At 47.2% G+C, this 18,554-nt stretch overlaps 1 long non-coding RNA gene across 2 annotated transcripts; it reads left to right on the top strand.

Moving 5' to 3' along the window:
• The first annotated feature begins 3,015 nt into the window (after window positions 1-3,015).
• LOC144755479 (uncharacterized) lies at window positions 3,016-16,783 on the top strand. 2 transcript variants are annotated; one of them, XR_013594900.1, is made up of 3 exons: window positions 3,016-5,027; window positions 7,543-7,687; window positions 15,665-16,783. It is a non-coding gene; the product is annotated as an uncharacterized LOC144755479 (long non-coding RNA). The 2 variants fall into 2 exon arrangements; XR_013594899.1 differs by having other exon boundaries at window positions 3,016-7,687.
• The last annotated feature ends 1,771 nt before the right edge of the window (window positions 16,784-18,554 follow it).

Raw genomic sequence — 18,554 nt, 5'->3', positions numbered from 1 at the left:
CAGGGCTAAATAGGTGGACGCCAGCAGGACACGAGGTATTGTGCGGGGCGGGCGGGGGCGCGGCAGCAGTGCTGAAACCGGCCGCACGAAGCGTAGGCTTCATTAGTGTACGGGCATGCTTTAGTCAAAAGCGAAGCAGGGTCAGCCAGGGCACTGAGCGGATGGGAGACCAGAGGGGATTTTACATGTAAAATCGAGCGCTGACCCGTTTTTTAGTAACAAAACCTGCCCTAAATTGTTTGAGAGGATTAAAGGAAGCACTCAAGGGCTGGCACTAGGCTGGACATAGTGGTATAGGCACTACAGCCGTTTTATTTTCAGTACAGAGCCTGCTATTTGATTGCCTATGGTCATAGCATTAAAGGGGGCAACATAATTACTGCAAATTACCTGTGGATGCTGGGGTGATTTAGAGGCAGTAAGCTTCTCAGCTGCAAGGGGCATTGGCTGTGGTATAAAAGCTGGGGTAAACGAAATTTGTGACGTACATTTACATTGGGGCTATTTGTGTGTATATACTAGCCAACTGAGCAGAAGGAGGGGGAGTGTTTGCGAAGCCTAAGAGAATCCTGCGTCCTGAAGACAATAGCTGGTGGTAACATTTTCTTTCATCGTAGGATTACAGTCAACGGCTGCTGCTGACCGAATAGCCGAGGAGCTCACGGTGGTGCGGAATCCGAGGACACAGGCAGGCCTGCATTTCACTGCTGCTGGCGGGCCGCCGGGCTAGAGTTCGCTCGCCCAAACACTCCAGGCTAGCTGGGGTGTGCGGTCACAGTTGCGTGGTGCCTACGGCCAGCCTGTGAGCCTCCGACGGGACAGGTACATGGCACATTGTGGCAATTCATAACGCATTGTGCAGTGTAGGTGTAAGAACATTATGTCTGCCAGACGTGGAGTAGGGGGTTCGAACGTGGAGTTGATGTTTCAAACTATGATGCGTAGAATGTCCGCAATGGACAAGCGATTGGGAAGGTGGAAAAATTGGGTAAGACTGTGGCTGAATTGGGGGCGAGGATGGATGCCCAGGCAGGCCCGACGGGAAGGCCCATAGTGCCACCCAAACCAAGGGGGGGATTTTGAAACACCACCCAAACGTGCCAGAACTAGGAAAGTTGGTGGTCGCCCCCCCAGGTCCAGTGAGGGCGGGGGGTCCCCGAGCCCAACACCTAATGTACCGCTTGTTACACCTAGCTCACCAACTCCTGCCCCCCAACCGCCAGCGAGCGTCCCGGCTCCCGCCCCGCAACCTTTAGTAAGCGCGCCAGTAGTGCCGGTGATACCACCCATTAACCCGGTCCCCGTTGGTATCCCGCCGCCAGTCGCGCCTGCGATTGGCCCCGTGCCGGCTATTGTCCCGCCGGTCATTCCAACTACTCCGGGTCAAGGGGGGGAGATGCCACCAGAACTAGTGGCACAGATAGCGGCAGTGCTTCCGTGGTTGGGGATCGGGGGGATGTTACCTCCGGCAGCAGACCCCTCGGCAGAGGCCCAAAAAATGGTTGCTCAAATCTTGTTGGCTAGGGGCGGAAGTAGCACACCGAGTGCACCAATTTCTCCCCAAACAGGTACAGCAAGCAATGGGGGCGCAGTCAAGACCATGGACTCAACACAACCCACCGAAAGTGGTAAGGAGGTTGCCCTGCCGGTACTGGGCGAGGGCGCGATTCCCTCCAGGGGGGAGAGTTTAGCACAGCATGTATCCATAAGTGTGAAGGTGTTAATTTGGGCAGAAAAATATGTTAATATTTTCTCATTGCTGATTGACAACAGGGAGAGGGAATATGCTAAATCACAGAAGGATATGATGTTGCCTAGTGAATGGCGATCTCAGTTGTACAAATTTAGGGTGGAGGAGACGCTCATCAACTGGATCAGGGCCTTTTCTGTTTATAGTGCAGTGATTGGTGAGCGCTTCCCCGGTATGCAAGCTGTGATGGCCTGTCATCAGAGCAGGATTACAATGTATAATGAGATTCATGGGGGGGACTCTTGGAAGGAATATGACATAGCTTTCAGGAAATCGAGGGAGTTTAACAGATCATTAGCCTGGGACAAAGTTGATTCTATTTCATGGCATTCCCAGTTTGAGAAGGGGCAAGCCGCAAGTACTAGCGCCACCTGGAACAAAGGATATTCCCCCAAGCCTCAGCAGTCCTTTCAGCAGCCCTTTCGGCCAGCTCAAGGCGGGGAAACGGCCAATAAGGCCAGAGGTAGTACAGGTGAGAAAGGAGTCTGCTTGGATTTCAATAGATGAACAGGTCACCAGGCACTTGCAAATTCAGGCACGCGTGTAATATATGCGGCCACCCGTCCCACCCGGAGGCGACATGCCGGTCAAAGGGCAATGCGTCAGGCAACAGAGGGAGGAGGAAACCAGAATAGCAGGGGACACCCCCTTAGGGCGCGCACACCTATTTTAGTGGCGGCTATGATCCCTTGGCTCAATAGGTACCCTAACCACACTTCCGCAAGGATGCTTCAAGAGGGTTTCACACATGGTTTCCGGATTCCAGCTGGGGGTTATACTGGGACACCACAGTGTAGGAACCAGTTGTCAGTTCAGAACAATCCCAGGGTAGTAGCGAACAAAATAGAGAAGGAGCTGTGCCTAGGTAGGGTGGCAGGACCTTTCCCTGACATCCCTGTACAGAATTTTGTCTGCTCGCCTTTAGGAGTGGTCCCAAAGAAGGAAAAGGGCGAGTATAGGCTCATACACAATTTGTCTGCACCGAAGGGCTTGTCTTTGAATGATGCAATTGATGAGTCTATTTGTAGTGGGAAATATGCATCTTTTGACTAGGCTGTCGAAATGTTGACAGTTTTGGGTCCTGGGGCACTGATGGCAAAATCCGATATTGAGTCAGCTTTTAGACTACTGCCGGTGCATCCGACGGACCAACACTTGCTGGGTTTTTCCTTCGAAGGCAAATACTACATGGATATGTGCATGCCCATGGCTTGCTCTATTTCATGGGCTTACTTTGAAACATTCAGCTCTTTCCTTGAGTGGGTTCTGAGACAGGCTACGGGCCACCAGTATGTCATGCATTACTTAGACTATTTTCTTTTCCTGGGCCCGGCGGACTCACAGGAGTGCGCGTGGGCATTGCAGGAATTTTGCGTGCTCATGCGTACTTTTGGGGTCCCGCTCGCGCAGGGGAAAACGGTTGGGCCATTGACATGTCTCGAATTCTTGTGAATTGAATTGGATTCCGTGGAAGGCTGTTTCAGGTTACGCACAGAAAAAATCGAGAAGTTCAGGTTAACTCTTGAGCTATGTTTGAGGACAGAGAAAGTCACCTTACAGCTGTTGCAGCAGACAGTTGGCCAGCTAAACTTTGCCTTGAGAGTTATTCCCATGGCACGCCCATTTTCCCGCTCAATTGCGCAAGCCATGAAGGGCTTGCGGGAAAAGCATCATCGCACACGGCTGTCAGTCAAGGTTCGCCAGGACATGCGAATATGGATTGCATTTCTGGAGGAGTTCAATGGCAGAGTGCTGTGGGGTGCCCCCACGCTGTCCTCAGCAGAGTTAGGACTATGGACTGACGCTGCAGGCAGTGTGGGGTTCGGGGCCATACTTGGCAAGAAGTGGGTGGCACAAAGATGGCCCGGCTGGTGGGAAGAGAGTGGGCTGACTGCAAACATCGGGTTTCTGGAGCTCTTCCCAATCTGGGTGGCATTGAGGGTCTGGCCCGAGCAATTGTCCAATCGCTCTGTGATTTTCTGGTCTGATAACATGACCGTGGTGGAATGCATCAATCAACAGGCAGCGCGGTGTCAATTCATACTGCGCCTGTTGAAGGAGATTGTGCTGAGTTGCATGAGATTGAATATACGTTTCAGGGCCAAACATGTCCCAGGGGTCGTGAATAACGCAGCTGACGCCCTTTCTCGCTTTAAGATGCAGGTATTCAGGGAACACCTACCGGCTGCAGAGGCATCCCCAGCTCACTTCCCATCGACTCTCTGGCAGATTGGTGCCCCCAACTACACGACCTCGTGGCAGCCAGCCTAGCTCCCAGGACAAGGACAGCTTATGAAGGGGCGTTCAGGCCTTACTGTAACTTTCTGGGACATGATTGGGAGACCAAGTGGGATCAGGAGGCTAGTTTTAATGGGTACATGAACACATTGCACAAGGAAGGGCGCACAGCGGCGACAGCTAGCAGACACAAGACAGCCGTTTCCTTTTTCGCACGCGCAAAGGGAGCCAGGGACCCGACTAACAGTTTCTTAGTACAAAAAGCGTTGAAAGGACGGCGGCGCTTGCAGGCACCCACCGCCGATGGCAGAAGGCCGATAGGTTTAGAACGTCTGGCAGCAGTGCTCCTCGCCCTGCCAGACACGTGCAGCTCTTCTGTTGAAGTGGTATTATTCAACGCCGCTTTTGCCCTGGCATTCTACGGGGCCTTTCGGGTAGGCGAACTGGTGGCAGTCAACAAACTAGATAGGGAGGGTGGCCTTCAGCTGCGTGATGTCAGTATACGGGACGACACAATGCGGGTTACCATTCGGAAATCCAAGACTGATCAGGAGGCTAAGGGTCAAAGTTTGGTACTACACCGGGCACCGAATAACCCGTGCTGCCCGGTGTCACATGTGGAAGCAACGGACATGTGAGCCAAGTGGACCACTGCTAATGCATAATGATGGTACCCCTCTGACCAGGTTTCAGTTCCAGAGAGTCTTAGCCATGAGTATTGCCAAAGCAGGTCTAAACCCCAAAGAATTTGGGACACATTCTTTCCGGATAGGGGCAGCCACTGAAGCCACTGCAAGGGGGTTGAATGTCAATAGTGTGAAGAGGATTGGGAGGTGGTCTTCCAATGCCTATAAGCGTTATGTGCGGTTGCACATGTTGTAAGGGTCAGTCGCCGCCTTTCTGACACATGCTGTTTGTCTTGTTATTTCTAGTTTCCCGGGCCTGTGACGCAGGACGGAAACTACTTGAGGACCATCACAGCCATCCATCAACATCACGGCAACGGCAGGAGGATACAAGGAAGACTTATGTAATATGGGTAGTCGGCCATTCTTATGTGAAACGTGCTAAACCAATTTTCCTTGCAGGAACGGGTAGACGGAGGGCGGAGTGCGGGGGTTTCAATGTCTTCTTCCATGGCAGAGGGGGGCTTCGCCTCAGTCAGCTTAGGCGCTACATGTCAGATCTACTCGAGAGACACACCTCACCACCCTCAGCGATTATCTTGCACCTGGGGGGGGAATGATTTAGTAGACTTGGGCAGAAGGGTCATGTTGGAGGAAATCATATTAGCGGCAGGGTGGCTGGCGAAACTGTTACCTGATTGCACTATTGTGTGGTCACAGTTGATACCGAGACTGCAGTGGAGGGGGGGTGAATCAGTAAGTGCGTTGAATCACTCGGTAAAGAGGGTCAACAATAAACTAGACAAGCTATTTCGAACTCCTTATCTACAGAGCATACCTCATGGCTGCATCTGCGGGGAACAGTTTTATGTGCGGGATGGGGTCCATTTGACAGAGTCACAGACCATGAGACCTGTGGGCAATAGTTTTTCAAGGCCTTGTTCAATTTGTAAAGTAGAAACGTTTTATAGCTGATTTTGTTTTAGTAGAAACCCAGGTTTGAAGATCCTGGTGTGAGAGCCATGCCAGTCTTGCAGTTTCTTTTTTGAAATATTTTAAAAAAACATTTCTGTGTTGTGATTTTTATAATACACGAAAACAATTTGAATAGCGTACAAAGTACCCCACAATGTACCTCATAAACACTAAAATAAATAGGATCCCAATGATGAATAATAAGATCATAAGAAAGGAATGAGAGATATAAAAGAAAGAGAAGAAAATAAATAAATAAATAAGGAACAGAAGAGTCAACGCATTTAACCAACACAGTTTAAGCAATACCTCAGGTAAGCACCCCTTCATAAAACGTACTCCTCTTAAACGAACATATAGCACCACAAGCCTCAACCATATCATCTCAAACACTAATCCTACAATGAAAGTATTCCAAACACCATCCTAGCTTAAAGGGGAAGAAATAAGTAGAGGCCACATGCCAAAGGAAAACAGTCAATGATCACAAAGCCTCAAAAAAGGACCCCAACCCTCATCAAAACATGTACTTGATCTCTGCCCCTGTAAATAAGTAGCTAATCTAAAAAGCTCAGCTATGCAGTCTTGATTCGTGGGCACCAGTGCAGCACACCAATACCTTAAAATACAGATCTTTGCCACCATAAGAACGGATGGGGTGGAGTTTAGGGCCATTGACATCCATCAATGCCAATGGGAAGTCACATTATCCAAAACAAAAAAAAGACATGTAACAGAGCAATTTTGTCCGACTCCTCAAAAGTAATAAAACTATTTGAGCTTAGCATTTCCCATTTACAACGCTAATATTAATCTAATGAAGGGCATGACTAAAGGATGTTGTACAAATCAAATGATGCACTAGAGCATAGCCAGCATGCCGCATTAGGAAGCAGACGAGCTTTGTACAGTCTGAAAAGAGACCAGTACCAATTGTGCAGAATTTTAAAACAAGCAAACTGAGCAAGCGATCGTGATACTCTAAGGTTTCCTTCCAATCGCAGATTATTTTTCCAATACTATTTCAAAGGGTAATTTAGTTTTCCGGGTGAAATGCTCTATCTGCGAAACTGTTACCGGAGGCCCTCAATCTCTTAAATCCACACATGCGTTTAAAATAAACTACTGTTTGGAGTCAGGTTTATGATTTTCCCAAGCCCTGTACGTAAGGGATATGCATGTCAATATAAGGGATTAGATCAATAACTATGAAAATAGCACTTACAAATTAGTGTTTGTTGATATACAAGAACCCTTTCAAGCACACTTTGGAATAAGGAAAGATTGCTAAAAAATAAGTATCTAAACTTATGACCTGAAGTTTGTATACAACCTCTAATGCTGCTTCATAAATCACTAAACTACATAATTCGAATTTTAACTTTAAGTGACCTGAAACTAACACAGCATGACAGAAAAAATAGAGTAGCTATACTTTGATTCTTGCGGGTGGTTGGGGAGGAAGTCAGCTGGGTCCGACACAGTCCTGTGTCTTTTGCTTCAATAAGTGATGGAAACGAATTGGTGTGTCAATTTCTTTATGTGGTGACATTATTTCGAGGTAGTTTTCTGTTGAAAAACAGGTTGTATATTAGGAAAGGAGGCACCTGTGGAATTCTAGATGAACTGTACTGAGTTTGAAATGCCCAGAAAGAGGGCACCCAAAGCACAAGAAATGTAATTATTCCTACCAGAAGAAGGTTTGAAGTGATGCGGTATACGTTGGCGCCTCCAGTCGTAAATGTGTGTGTAAAGCGAGACCAAACAGTGAACGGTGCTACAAGTAAGAGGACAACCCAAAACCCCCAAAATGGACCAAAGTCCTTGATACAATTATACAGGTAGCCTGTGCACACGTAATCCTCATTAACAGTATTGATACTGCAAGTATCTCATGACCATAACAGTAGTTGGATTGACATTTTCTTTCCGTGTGGTTTATTTGTGTTTCAGGTGCCCAGCCAAAACGTGTTTCATCAGGGTGTAACCCACGACTTCTTCAGGGCTATTGCACTCTCACCACTGAGTGACTTATGCCACAGCCAGGACGGAAGTATAACCGGCAGAGAGATACTCTTACATCCTAGCCAGATGACTGGTAGGTAGTTATCACTGAATCCTGTCTTTGATTAAAGGTGGACAAAAACCAGGTGACTCTTTAGAGGCCTTTGAGTCTGGTTTATGTGAATTGCCAGTCAAGTGTAAGTTTGGTCAAATGACAGATGAACTAACAGAGACCAACTTATTGTTCAGTGCCACAGCAAGAAAACTCTAGAGCGCTTGTGGGCTGCCAAGAACCCATTGCCTCAAGGATGCAATTAGCATTGCGAAAATAGTAGAAGAGTCTGAACAGTGCATGGAGGAGATGAATAAAAAGGACATAACTGACGCAGAAGGAGAAGTTGCAGCATTGGGAAATAAAGAGGAAGGAAATTTGGGAGCAATTAACAAGTATAATAGCAAGTCTCAGAAAGGATCTAAGCCAAAAGTGTACTTGAGATATGGAAGTGGAGACATTCCAGTGACTCTAAGCGGTACTTTGAGTATAACAAGGAATGAAGAAAGTGTGGGCTCCAGGGCAATTATGCTCACATGTGGAAAGTCAATAACAAATCCCATATAGCAGTTACAGAAGGAACGGAATGAGGGGACATCAATGATGACCTAGTGTTGAATGTTCCTCCGGAAACTGAGGGAAACAACAGAAGAGTCAGACCAAATGCTTCTATTGTGATTTTGGGCAAGAATGTGGAGTTAATGGTAGACTCTGGTTCATTGTACCCAATTGTGCCCAAAAAAGTGTGAAGGAAGAAGTGGCCACATGTTTCTGGTACATAAAGACATAAATCTGAGAGGTTGCCGGGGAAGAGAATAGATGTGTTGGGGTACTTCAAATCACCCATTCAATGGGATTTTAGCACCTTTTGACACCAAACTCAGACCTATATTAACGATGAATGCTAGTGCTTATAGAGTGGGAGCTGTACTGTCCCAGCAGCATGGAGTCGAAGAAAAAACTGTGGCTTTTGCCTTGTGCTCCTAGAGGGAGAGCAAAAGTAATTTCTCTGTGATAGAGCATGAGGCTTTGGCTACAACATGGTCAGCAGAATATTTCAGAACCTCCTTGTGGGTCTTGGATTTTTGCATCCGCGCGGCTAAAACCAATAAAAAAGAAAATCAGTGCAGCTCATAAACCCCTCACCAAGGTGTTGAGCCCGGGAGCAGCTGGCAAAGGGTCCACTAGGTTAGTGAGGCTAATGTCTGGATTGCAAGAATATTGTTACAAGGTTAGACACATAGCAGGTTGGAAAAATGCACAATCAAATTGCCTCTCAAACTTGTTGGATTGGACAGAAGTCGATGACTGGAGTATTGAACAAATGAGCGGAAAGGAGCTGTGGCATCGGTGTGCTATTTGGAAGAATACGTGGGAGGAACATGTACAGCTGAAGAATAGAGGAGGTTGAACAAATGTTGTTGAATGGGGGACAAAGAGATTATGCTAGCTCCTTCTACAAGACCATTTGTGAAGATCTTAGATAATTTGACAATTGCTGACAAAGGAGTCATGAGAAATGATAGGTTTGTGCCACCTGATGGCCTGAAAGGAAGAATTATTAATTTGACCCATGAGGGTCACTTGGGGCAAGCCATGACAAAAAAAAGAGTGCAGGAGAATTTTTGGTAGCTGTGTATGGATGATCAGATTACATTTTGGGTGGCAAAGTGTGGAGTATGTAAGGAGAGTGAGAAAAAGACTTAAGGTTGGCCTTCAGTCTGAAAGGGGACATATTTAAGACCCTGGCACACCATGGAGTATGGTGTGTTTGGATTGAGAGCATTGTGTGAGTGAAATTGCTCTCCCTCCCTCGTGGCTCCAGCATTAAGTGAGGCCTTTCCCCGAGCCCCTGCACTCTCGAGTGTTCGCATTCGAGGCCCTCCTCCACCCACAGGTTTCACCCGCACCTCATCCCTGGTGGTCCAGTGGACCTCTGTTTCCATTCTCTTGCTATGCTTTTTCTCTCCTTTTTCACTCGTTTTTTTCCCTTGCTTCTATCTCCCACCTTCACTCTCCTTCTGTTTCTTTCCTCCATTTTCTGTCATTTTACCCTCATTTCAAGCTCCCCCTTCACTCCCCTTCTGTGTCTTTCCTCCGTTTTTCACTAGTTTTTTACCCTCATCTCAATCTTCCCCTTTTACTCTCCTTCTGTGTCCTTTGTGTCTTTCCTCCACTCTTTCTTGCAATTTTGCAGTCTTATTTGCACTTTCTCTCTCTTTTTGCCTTCTTCCTTTTGCCCTTTTCAGCCAGTTTTTTCCGGCCGCTGCTGCCCCAGGGGCCCCTCCCCCCCAGCACAACCAGTGTGACCAGCCCAATCAAGCTCCCCTCCCCACTCCCGCCTCCCAGCTGTCGAGCCCTCCCCGACCCCTACTTAAGGGCGGCTGCTACAGGGACAGGCGTGCAAGGCCACTGACTCATTGTCAGGTAAATTGCTCTCCCTCCCTTGCAGCTCCACCATTAAGTGAGGCCTTCCCCAGAGCCCCTGCTCTATGGAGTGTTGGTGTTCGAGGCCCTCCTCCACCAGCAGGTTACACCTGCGCCTCATCCCTGGTGGTCCAGTGGACCTCTGTCTCCATTCTCTCGGTCCGTTTTTTCTCTCCTTTTTCACTCGTTTTTTTCCCTCACTTTTATCTCCCCCTTCACTCTTCTTCTGGGTCTTTCCTTCATTTTCTGTCGTTTTCCCCTCATTTAAAGCTCCCCTTCACTCTCCTTCTGTGTCTTTCCTTCACTCTTTCTTGCGCTTTTGCTGCCTTATTTTCACTATTCTCTCTCTTTTTGCCTTTTTCCTTTTGCCTTTTTCAGCCCTTTTTTCCCCGCCGCTGCTGCCCCCGTGGTTCCCCCCCTCCCCAGCACATCCAGTGTGACCGTCCCAAACCAGCTCCCCTACCCTCTCCCATCCCCCAGCTGTCCAGCCCTCCCTGACCCCTACTTAATTGCAGCCGCTGTGCGGCCACGCCGCTGGCACACCAAAGGCAAGCCCCTCTGCGCCCATCCACGACCCGACTACGACCAGCACCAGAAACCCTGGATCTCTGCACCGCCAACTCTACGACCCAGCGGCACTCCACGCTCTCAACCCAGGCCGCAACAATAACTGCAAGCTAACATCACCAGTCGACACCCACGGACTCTTCAGCTGTCACCCCTGCCGGCACACCTGCAGCACGGCCAAGACCACGGACCCAGCACAACCCGACCGCAAGAACACAACCCGACCGCAAGAACACAACCAAACCGAAGCACCTGCAATGCATCCTCCTCAACGTCCGATCCCTCTACAAACATGTCACTGAAATCTGGGACCTCCTCGACAGCACCACCCCGGATGTAGCATGCTTTACCGAAACCTGGACCAACACCACCTAGGGACCGAACATCGCCATCGCCGTTCCCCAAGGATACAAGATCACCAGGAAGGACCACTCCACCTGCCCGGGAGGAGGAATGGCCATCGTCCAAAAATCCACCCTCCACCTGAGCACACTCCCAGATGAGCCCACAGACCTGATGGAACACCTTCAAGATACTTTCCAGCCCTACCTCCACCCTCCGAGGAACCCTCATCTACCGGCCCCTGGACCCCTCGGACTTTTAGACATCTCCATCATGGACACCATCTCTCCGCATGCCATCGCATCCACCAACTACAACCTACTGGGAGACCTCAACTTCCACCTCAACAACCAACTGGACCCCAGCACCACATCCCTCCTGGACAACCTCCACAATATTGGACTCCGCCAGATCGTGGCCGAACCCACGCACTCAGCAGGACCCACCCTCGACCCCCTATTCACAACAGGAAACTCCATCACCTTCAGCCACACCACTGAACTCCCATGGACCGACCATAGATGCGTCCATTTGACCTTCAGAACACCCACCATCCATAGACATCAGCACCTGCTTCCATGAAGAAACTGGACCAGAATCACCGATGACCAGATAACCTCAACTTCCACCTCAACAACCAACTGGACCCCAGCACCACATCCCTCCTGGACAACCTCCACAATATTGGACTCCGCCAGATCGTGACCGAACCCACGCACTCAGCAGGACCCACCCTCGACCCCCTATTCACAACAGGAAACTCCATCACCTTCAGCCACACCACTGAACTCCCATGGACCGACCATAGATGCGTCCATTTGACCTTCAGAACACCCACCATCCATAGACATCAGCACCTGCTTCCATGAAGAAACTGGACCAGAATCACCGATGACCAGATAACCTCAATCACTCAACTCCACCCCAACCACAGTGGAAAACGACGACCCCAACATTGCAGCCCAAACCCTGCACAGATGGATCTCTGACACTGACGCCAAGAAAGCTAGATGGTTCACCACCGAACTTCGAGAGTCCAGACGCACTTGACGCTGCCTTGAAAAAGCCTGGAGGAACACCAAAACCACAGAAGCCCACAACAACTTCAGAGCCGCCACCAACGCCCACCACCAACTCATCAGAAAAACGAGGAAAAAAGAGATTGAAGACAGAATCTCCACTCATGCACACAACAGCAAAGAACTCTTCAACATCATCAAGGAGTTTGCCCGACTCACCAGCGAGTCCACCGACATTCCTCCCTCACAAGATCTCTGCGACAAACTCAGCACCTTTTTCCACCACAAAATCCAGAGCATCTACGACAACTTTGACAAAGACAACCAACACACTTAACCCTCACCGACCACCCCAGACACCCTGAAGCCAGTGATCGACACCTGGACAGCCCTCACCACCGAAGACACACTGAAGACGATGAAGTCAATCCACTCCGGGGCCCGCACGGACCCCTGCCCCCTCCACATTTTGAACAGAGCCGCCGACACCATCGCACCCATGCTCTACCACACCATAAACTGATCCCTGACGACTGGAAACACGCTGAGATCAACCCCTTCCTGAAGAAACCCTTGGCGGACCCCACCAAACTCAAAAACTACAGGCCCATCTCCCTGTTCCCGTTCCCAGCAAAAGTCAATGAGAAAGGCCATCAACAGCTAACTCACCCTATTCATTGAAGAGCACAACATCCTCGAATCCTCCCAATCCGGCTTCAGAAAAAAACACAGTACAGAAACCGCCCTCCTTGCCGCAACAGACGACATCCGTACCTTACTGGACAAAGGAGAAACAGCAGCCCTCATCGTCCTCGACCTCTCAACAGCGTTCAACACAGTCTCTCTCAGTACCCTAATATGTAGACTCCACGACGCAGGGATCCAAGATAAGGCCCTCGACTGGATCCGCTCCTTCCTCTCTGGCAGAACGCAGCTGGTCAGACTCCCCCTTTCCTCTCGGACCCTACGGCTCCCACCTGCGGAGTACCCCAGGGGTCCTCCTTCAGCCCTACGCTCTTCAACATCTACATGGCTTCACTCTCCCCATCGTGAGAACCTACGGACTCAACATTGTGTCATATGCAGACGACACCCAACTCATCCTCTCCCTATCCAACGAACCCACCACCGCCAGACACAATTTTCTAGAAGGCATAAAAGCTGTTGCCAAATGAATGAAAAATAGCTGCCTACAACTAAACACCAACAAAACGGAAGTACTCATCATGGGCACAAACCCCGACGCCTGGAATGATACCTGGTGGCCCCCCGCCCTCAGAAGCCCGCCCACACCCACAGGCCACGCACGAAACCTGGGAATCATCCTGGGCTCAGAGCTCAAAATGGACTGCGAGATCAACTTGGTCTCATCCTCCTGCTTCCACACCTTCCACCTCCTACGTAAGACCTTCAAATGGATCCCCTTGAACACACAAAGACCGTCACTCACGCCCTGGTCTCCAGCAGGCTCGACTACGGCAACGCACTCTATGCGGGAATAAAACAAAAATCTCACCTGCAAGCTACAGAACATCCAAAATGCTGCCATAAGACTGGTCCTCAACCTGCCAAGACACAGCCACATCTCCCAGCACCTGCGCACACTCCACTGGCTCGCCATCGAAGCTAGAGTCCCCTTCAAGATGCTAGCCCACTCTCAGAAGGCCCTCCACGACACCAGACCAGCATACCCGAACAGCCGACTCAAATTCCACGCACCCCAAAGGATCCTAGGATCAGCCCAGCTCTCCTACGTCGTGGTCCCCCGCACCAGAAAGACCAGATCGGGAGGCTGCTCCTTCTCCTTGCGCTCCACCTCAGACAGATAACATCGCTCCCCATCTCCGCAAAGAACCTCAAAACCTGTCTCTTCAATGGACCCCCTCCTTGATGGATTGGAACCTGCAAACACCCCCACCCCCCAGCGCCTTGAGCCTCTTACAAGTGAGTAGTCACGCTTAAGAAACACCTGATTGATTGATTGAATCGTGAGAGCGCTCTCCTTAAAGAAAGAGGAGTGTCTCCAGCATGCACTCGGAGAATTATGTGCAATACTTTCTTTTTTGTTAAGTTTGAACTCTTCACAAAGCGTTAATTTCAGATAAATTGTTTATTTGTCATTTGTATTTTTAACAAGTTTAAGTATGTTCAAACAAAATTTGTTATTATTACATCATAATAACTGGTAGTGTTGAACAAACATTAGACTTTGCCCAATGCATTTTGGGCAAAAATGCCCTTCTTCAGGATCTATACACTGATATGTAGAGGAAACAACATTATGGTAACAGGCATACAATTAAACTGCTGTTGAAACAATTGTACAAACAATGGTCAAAAACACAATTGGTTGGGCCCATGCATGAGATGAGGGACAGTTTGAGAAATGCACTTGTATTGGTGGACGTACATTCCAAGTGGTTGATTGGGAAATTTAAGTGACCACGAGAAGTACCATTGAGAACTTTGAAAGGGATGTTCATGGAAGAAGGGTTTCCACTCATCTTGATTGCAGATAGTGGGACACAGCTCATGTCACATGAAATGAAAGAGTTTCTAGATAACTGTGGAATAAAAAACCATAGCACTGTGTTGTACAACCCCCAAGCCGATGGTATAGTAGAACGGGCCAACCACTTTGTGAAGGGTGCCATATTGATGGCTAATCAAATTGGAAGCTATGTGAAGCTGATGGTTAATGACATGATTTGGGACTACTGCACTACAGAACACAGTGTGACCAAGGTTTCTCCATTTGAAAAAATACGTGGGAGAAAGCAGAGTACTAAATTGACTCTGGCTTGGTTGAGGTTTAGAGGCCATGGTATTTCAAAATGTGAAGGGGAAAAACAAGGCAAAGGATGGTAAGAGCTGGCAAAAGTGTGATAACAGCGGGCGATTGGGTAAAAACAAAGCATGGTGGAGTGAGTAACGGATTAGGCAAATTTTGGCGTTCATTCAGGGTAAGGGAAGTGTGTGGCAGTTAAGTGGAGCTGGAAAATGGTAACAGGTGAAATAAACGCAGAGCACCCCTTGTACCAAAGAGGAGGCAATGTTAACAAAGTTGAGGAAAACCCTCAAGGTGGACAAAACATTTTTATGCTGATGGATGATAAGTTGGTCAGGGATACAGCTGTTGAAATAGGAGGTCAGTGTGAGAGTGGTGGTGGGGATGTCAGTAAGCACTGATGTAGCAGTAATTTGCATCCTGTAAGGGTGACAGAAGCACGTATTCCTAGGATCTGCAGATCTCCTACTATTTCAGGATTATGTGCAATCTAAGTGAATCATTTTGTATTTGTTTACTCAGTTTTATACATCAAGTTTTTACCCCCTTGTTTAGTGGGGGTATTTTGCAAGGTTATTTAACCGTATGTCTTTGGTTTCAATCCATTCCTTCATTCTGTTTTGTTTTTAATTTTATTTGCTATTGTATTGAATGGGATTGAATGTGTTGTAATGCTATTACTTGTATTGTGTTAGCCTTTAACATGTAGAATGTTTACACTCAATAGTTCTCGCAGAATCTTGGTAAGTTAAGGGTTCTGGCTTCGGCTGACTGGCGAGGGGAGGATGATGCTGCAGCTGGCATCCATATTAAAGAAGTTTAACAATGTTGTTTTGGTCTGGTGTCTCCATCATAATATTTATCAATTCTGCCTAGACCTCCCATCGCTGAGTGAGAAGTTTGCACAGCTGTCAAAGATCTCAGTTCATCTCCTAAACTGCTTCTCTAACCAGAACTACAGAGGCACCTATTAGCCTCATTTTCCTAAATGGGGTTGATTTTGTGTGTGGGCTATCCAACAAAACTCAATCATTTACATTACCTCATGAATGTTAGAGTGATTTTAAATAAATAGAAAATAATGCTTGCTTAAATGTATTTAAATTAGCATAACCAGTCTTTAGTTGACATGACTAGGTCAAAGTCAGCCTGCTTTGGCATTTGATTTGCAGTAACAGAGAAACAGTGGCATTTAAAATTGCATGATTGAGTTTCCTATGTGCATGTTTCTTTTGTCTTTTTCTTTTCAGAAAATACATGAAATATATTAATTTTATGGTATTTATTAGCTGAGCTGAATTGTATCAATTTGTGTTTCTTGGGAAGGAAGCTAAGATACATTTTCCTGTATTTGCAACTTAGTCAAGGTCCTTTGTTTGGGTCTCCTCTGAGCAGTTGTATCTCTTGCTTTCTTTTATTGTGTAAAAGTCATGTTATTGTAAAAATGTCATATCTATAATTATACATGAACGTAAATGTTCCTAAATGTTTCCTATTTGATTTATGACATTTTCTTGTTTTACTTTTGGTCTGTGTGACAATTATTTTATTAGTACAGCCCTAAGACGGCTGATCTCCCCATATCAAGAGTGTATCTTTACTGTCTAAAACCTATAAAATGTGCCCTTCCCGCAGATGTGCTGACTTTTTGCTCACTTTCAGGAAGACAGATTCCAAGTTGGTCTGTCTGCTGATTTTTACGTAGATTTAATTTGCCTTTCTAACTTAGCAGAGTCTGTGCTAGTCTGTCCATTTGATTTATACTCAGACTTTCTTGGGCTTGAGAACTGAGAAAATGTATGCCAGTACGCTTGCTGAACTATATTTTGGTTCTGGACATTTACTTGCTTAGCAGAAATCTTAAGTTGATATCTTTCTGTAATTGGTATTATGTGGTGCATTATAGATGCTGATTTGAATTTGACTAACTAGCTAGTTTCTTTCTTCTGTAATTATTCTAAAATGTGAATAAAACTTTATGACTTTGACTTTGAATGTTGTCCTGTGAAGCTTCTCTTTAATGGCAAAAGGCTGCCATCTATTGAGATTCACCTGTCCTGCATCTCAACCCATTAGAATTATTAGTTAAATGCCTTGACATATATATTAATTGACTCCTGACCATAGGATTTACTACTTCACCTTAAGAGTGTGTATATATCCTTACTACCCAGAAAACAACTGTTCAAAGTAGGTTTGTCAGTACTGAGAAGAGTATTCTCTTTCTACACTAAGAGGCAGATGTATAAACACTTTCCGCTGGTACAAAGTCAGAAAAAAGTAATGCAAACCAGCAAAAAGTCATAATAAACTGTTTACTTTGTTCTGCACTGGAGAGTAGCCTGTAAAGTAACACAAGTAGCGCTTTGCACTTTTTAGCATTAAGGTGACATCCAATTGTTGGATGCTCATATTAGCCAATAGGTGACAAAGAGCTGGCTGTTCTATTCCATTCGATGCATAACAATTACATTTACACCCTGAGCCCAAGGCTTGCTCGCTTTGCCATTGAAACAGCTTAGCATTAACTCCTATGCAACACCTGCATTCATGTGGGAATTTATGACGTTTGATTTGTGGGGAGAAAAACATATGACCTCTGCTTTTCTCTGGGGCCGGTGTGAGTGAAATCGTCTCACTTCCTTGCTTTTGCCAGAACCTAGTTGCTTTCCACCCAGTGGTGCAGGGATATTTCACAACTGGTCTTGGGCATGGTCAGTTAGAGAAGTAGCATGGCTGGATTGAGGAGAGGCTGGGGCATGGTGGAGATTAGCTTTGTATGCTCTCCGGTGATGGAAGGAGCAGGTGGTACACAGCCTGTGTCTGCACATAACTCCTGTTCCTTTCCAGCCACAGATTTGGGAGTACCAATATTTTCAGAGATGCTAATGGTATAGTAAAGCAGTATCCCTCACCAGGGCTAATGCTATGCCATGTTCATAATGAGGGTCCAGGCGACACAGGGGACTCAAGTTCCTTCTGGCAATTAACGTCGGCCCAGTTAAGAAACAGGAGCAAACAACTAGCAATAATAAAGATCTGCAGCAATATCAAACACGCAAAACATAAAACACAGAAACAATTCCAAAATAATAGACACAAAATAAGTTAAAGATGAGTGTTAGAGAGAGCAGGAAATGTATTAATCCATCTGAACACTGACAGCCGCCACAAACAAAGGGTGATAGGCGGTAGAGGAACCATGGGAAGGGTCGCATCAGGCAGTGGGGGTAGGTAATAAAATATTAATATTTTTTTTTTAAAAACCTGAAGCCGACAGCTGCCTCGCCTCCCGCATCGCATTGGCCTGAGGAGGCTGGAAAGACACTCTGCTCCGGTCAGGGATTCTGTGGGGTTTCTCCAGCCCTGCTGCTCAAAGCATTCGGGCTGGAGAAACTTATGTGCACATGGGTGTTCTGGTCGGCCTGATATGCCCACATAACACTCCTTCCCTACTCTTATGCCTCGCCCGCCCCTCCCTACAGCACTGGCTCACAGCCGGCAATGAAGAATAAAACGGTGCTACAACTTCGTTTTATTTTTCATTTGCTGGCTCTGAGCCAAGCAGTGGGGCGACGCTCCTCCACCATTGCAGGGAAGCCACCCTTGCATCTGAAACAAAAATACAGACGGAAGTGAAAAGAGCGAAAGGCTGCTTTATAGGCACAATTAAAATATAGAAAATCATAAACCAAATAAGGTCATAAGGTTATCACAAGACTACAAGGATATTATGGAAGACTTTAAAAATTATTATGAAGAACTA

Source organism: Lissotriton helveticus, chromosome 5_1, assembly GCF_964261635.1.
Source record: "Lissotriton helveticus chromosome 5_1, aLisHel1.1, whole genome shotgun sequence".
In the NCBI taxonomy this organism is placed as follows: Eukaryota; Metazoa; Chordata; class Amphibia; order Caudata; family Salamandridae; genus Lissotriton; species Lissotriton helveticus.
This window is presented reverse-complemented; position numbering and strand designations above follow the sequence as displayed.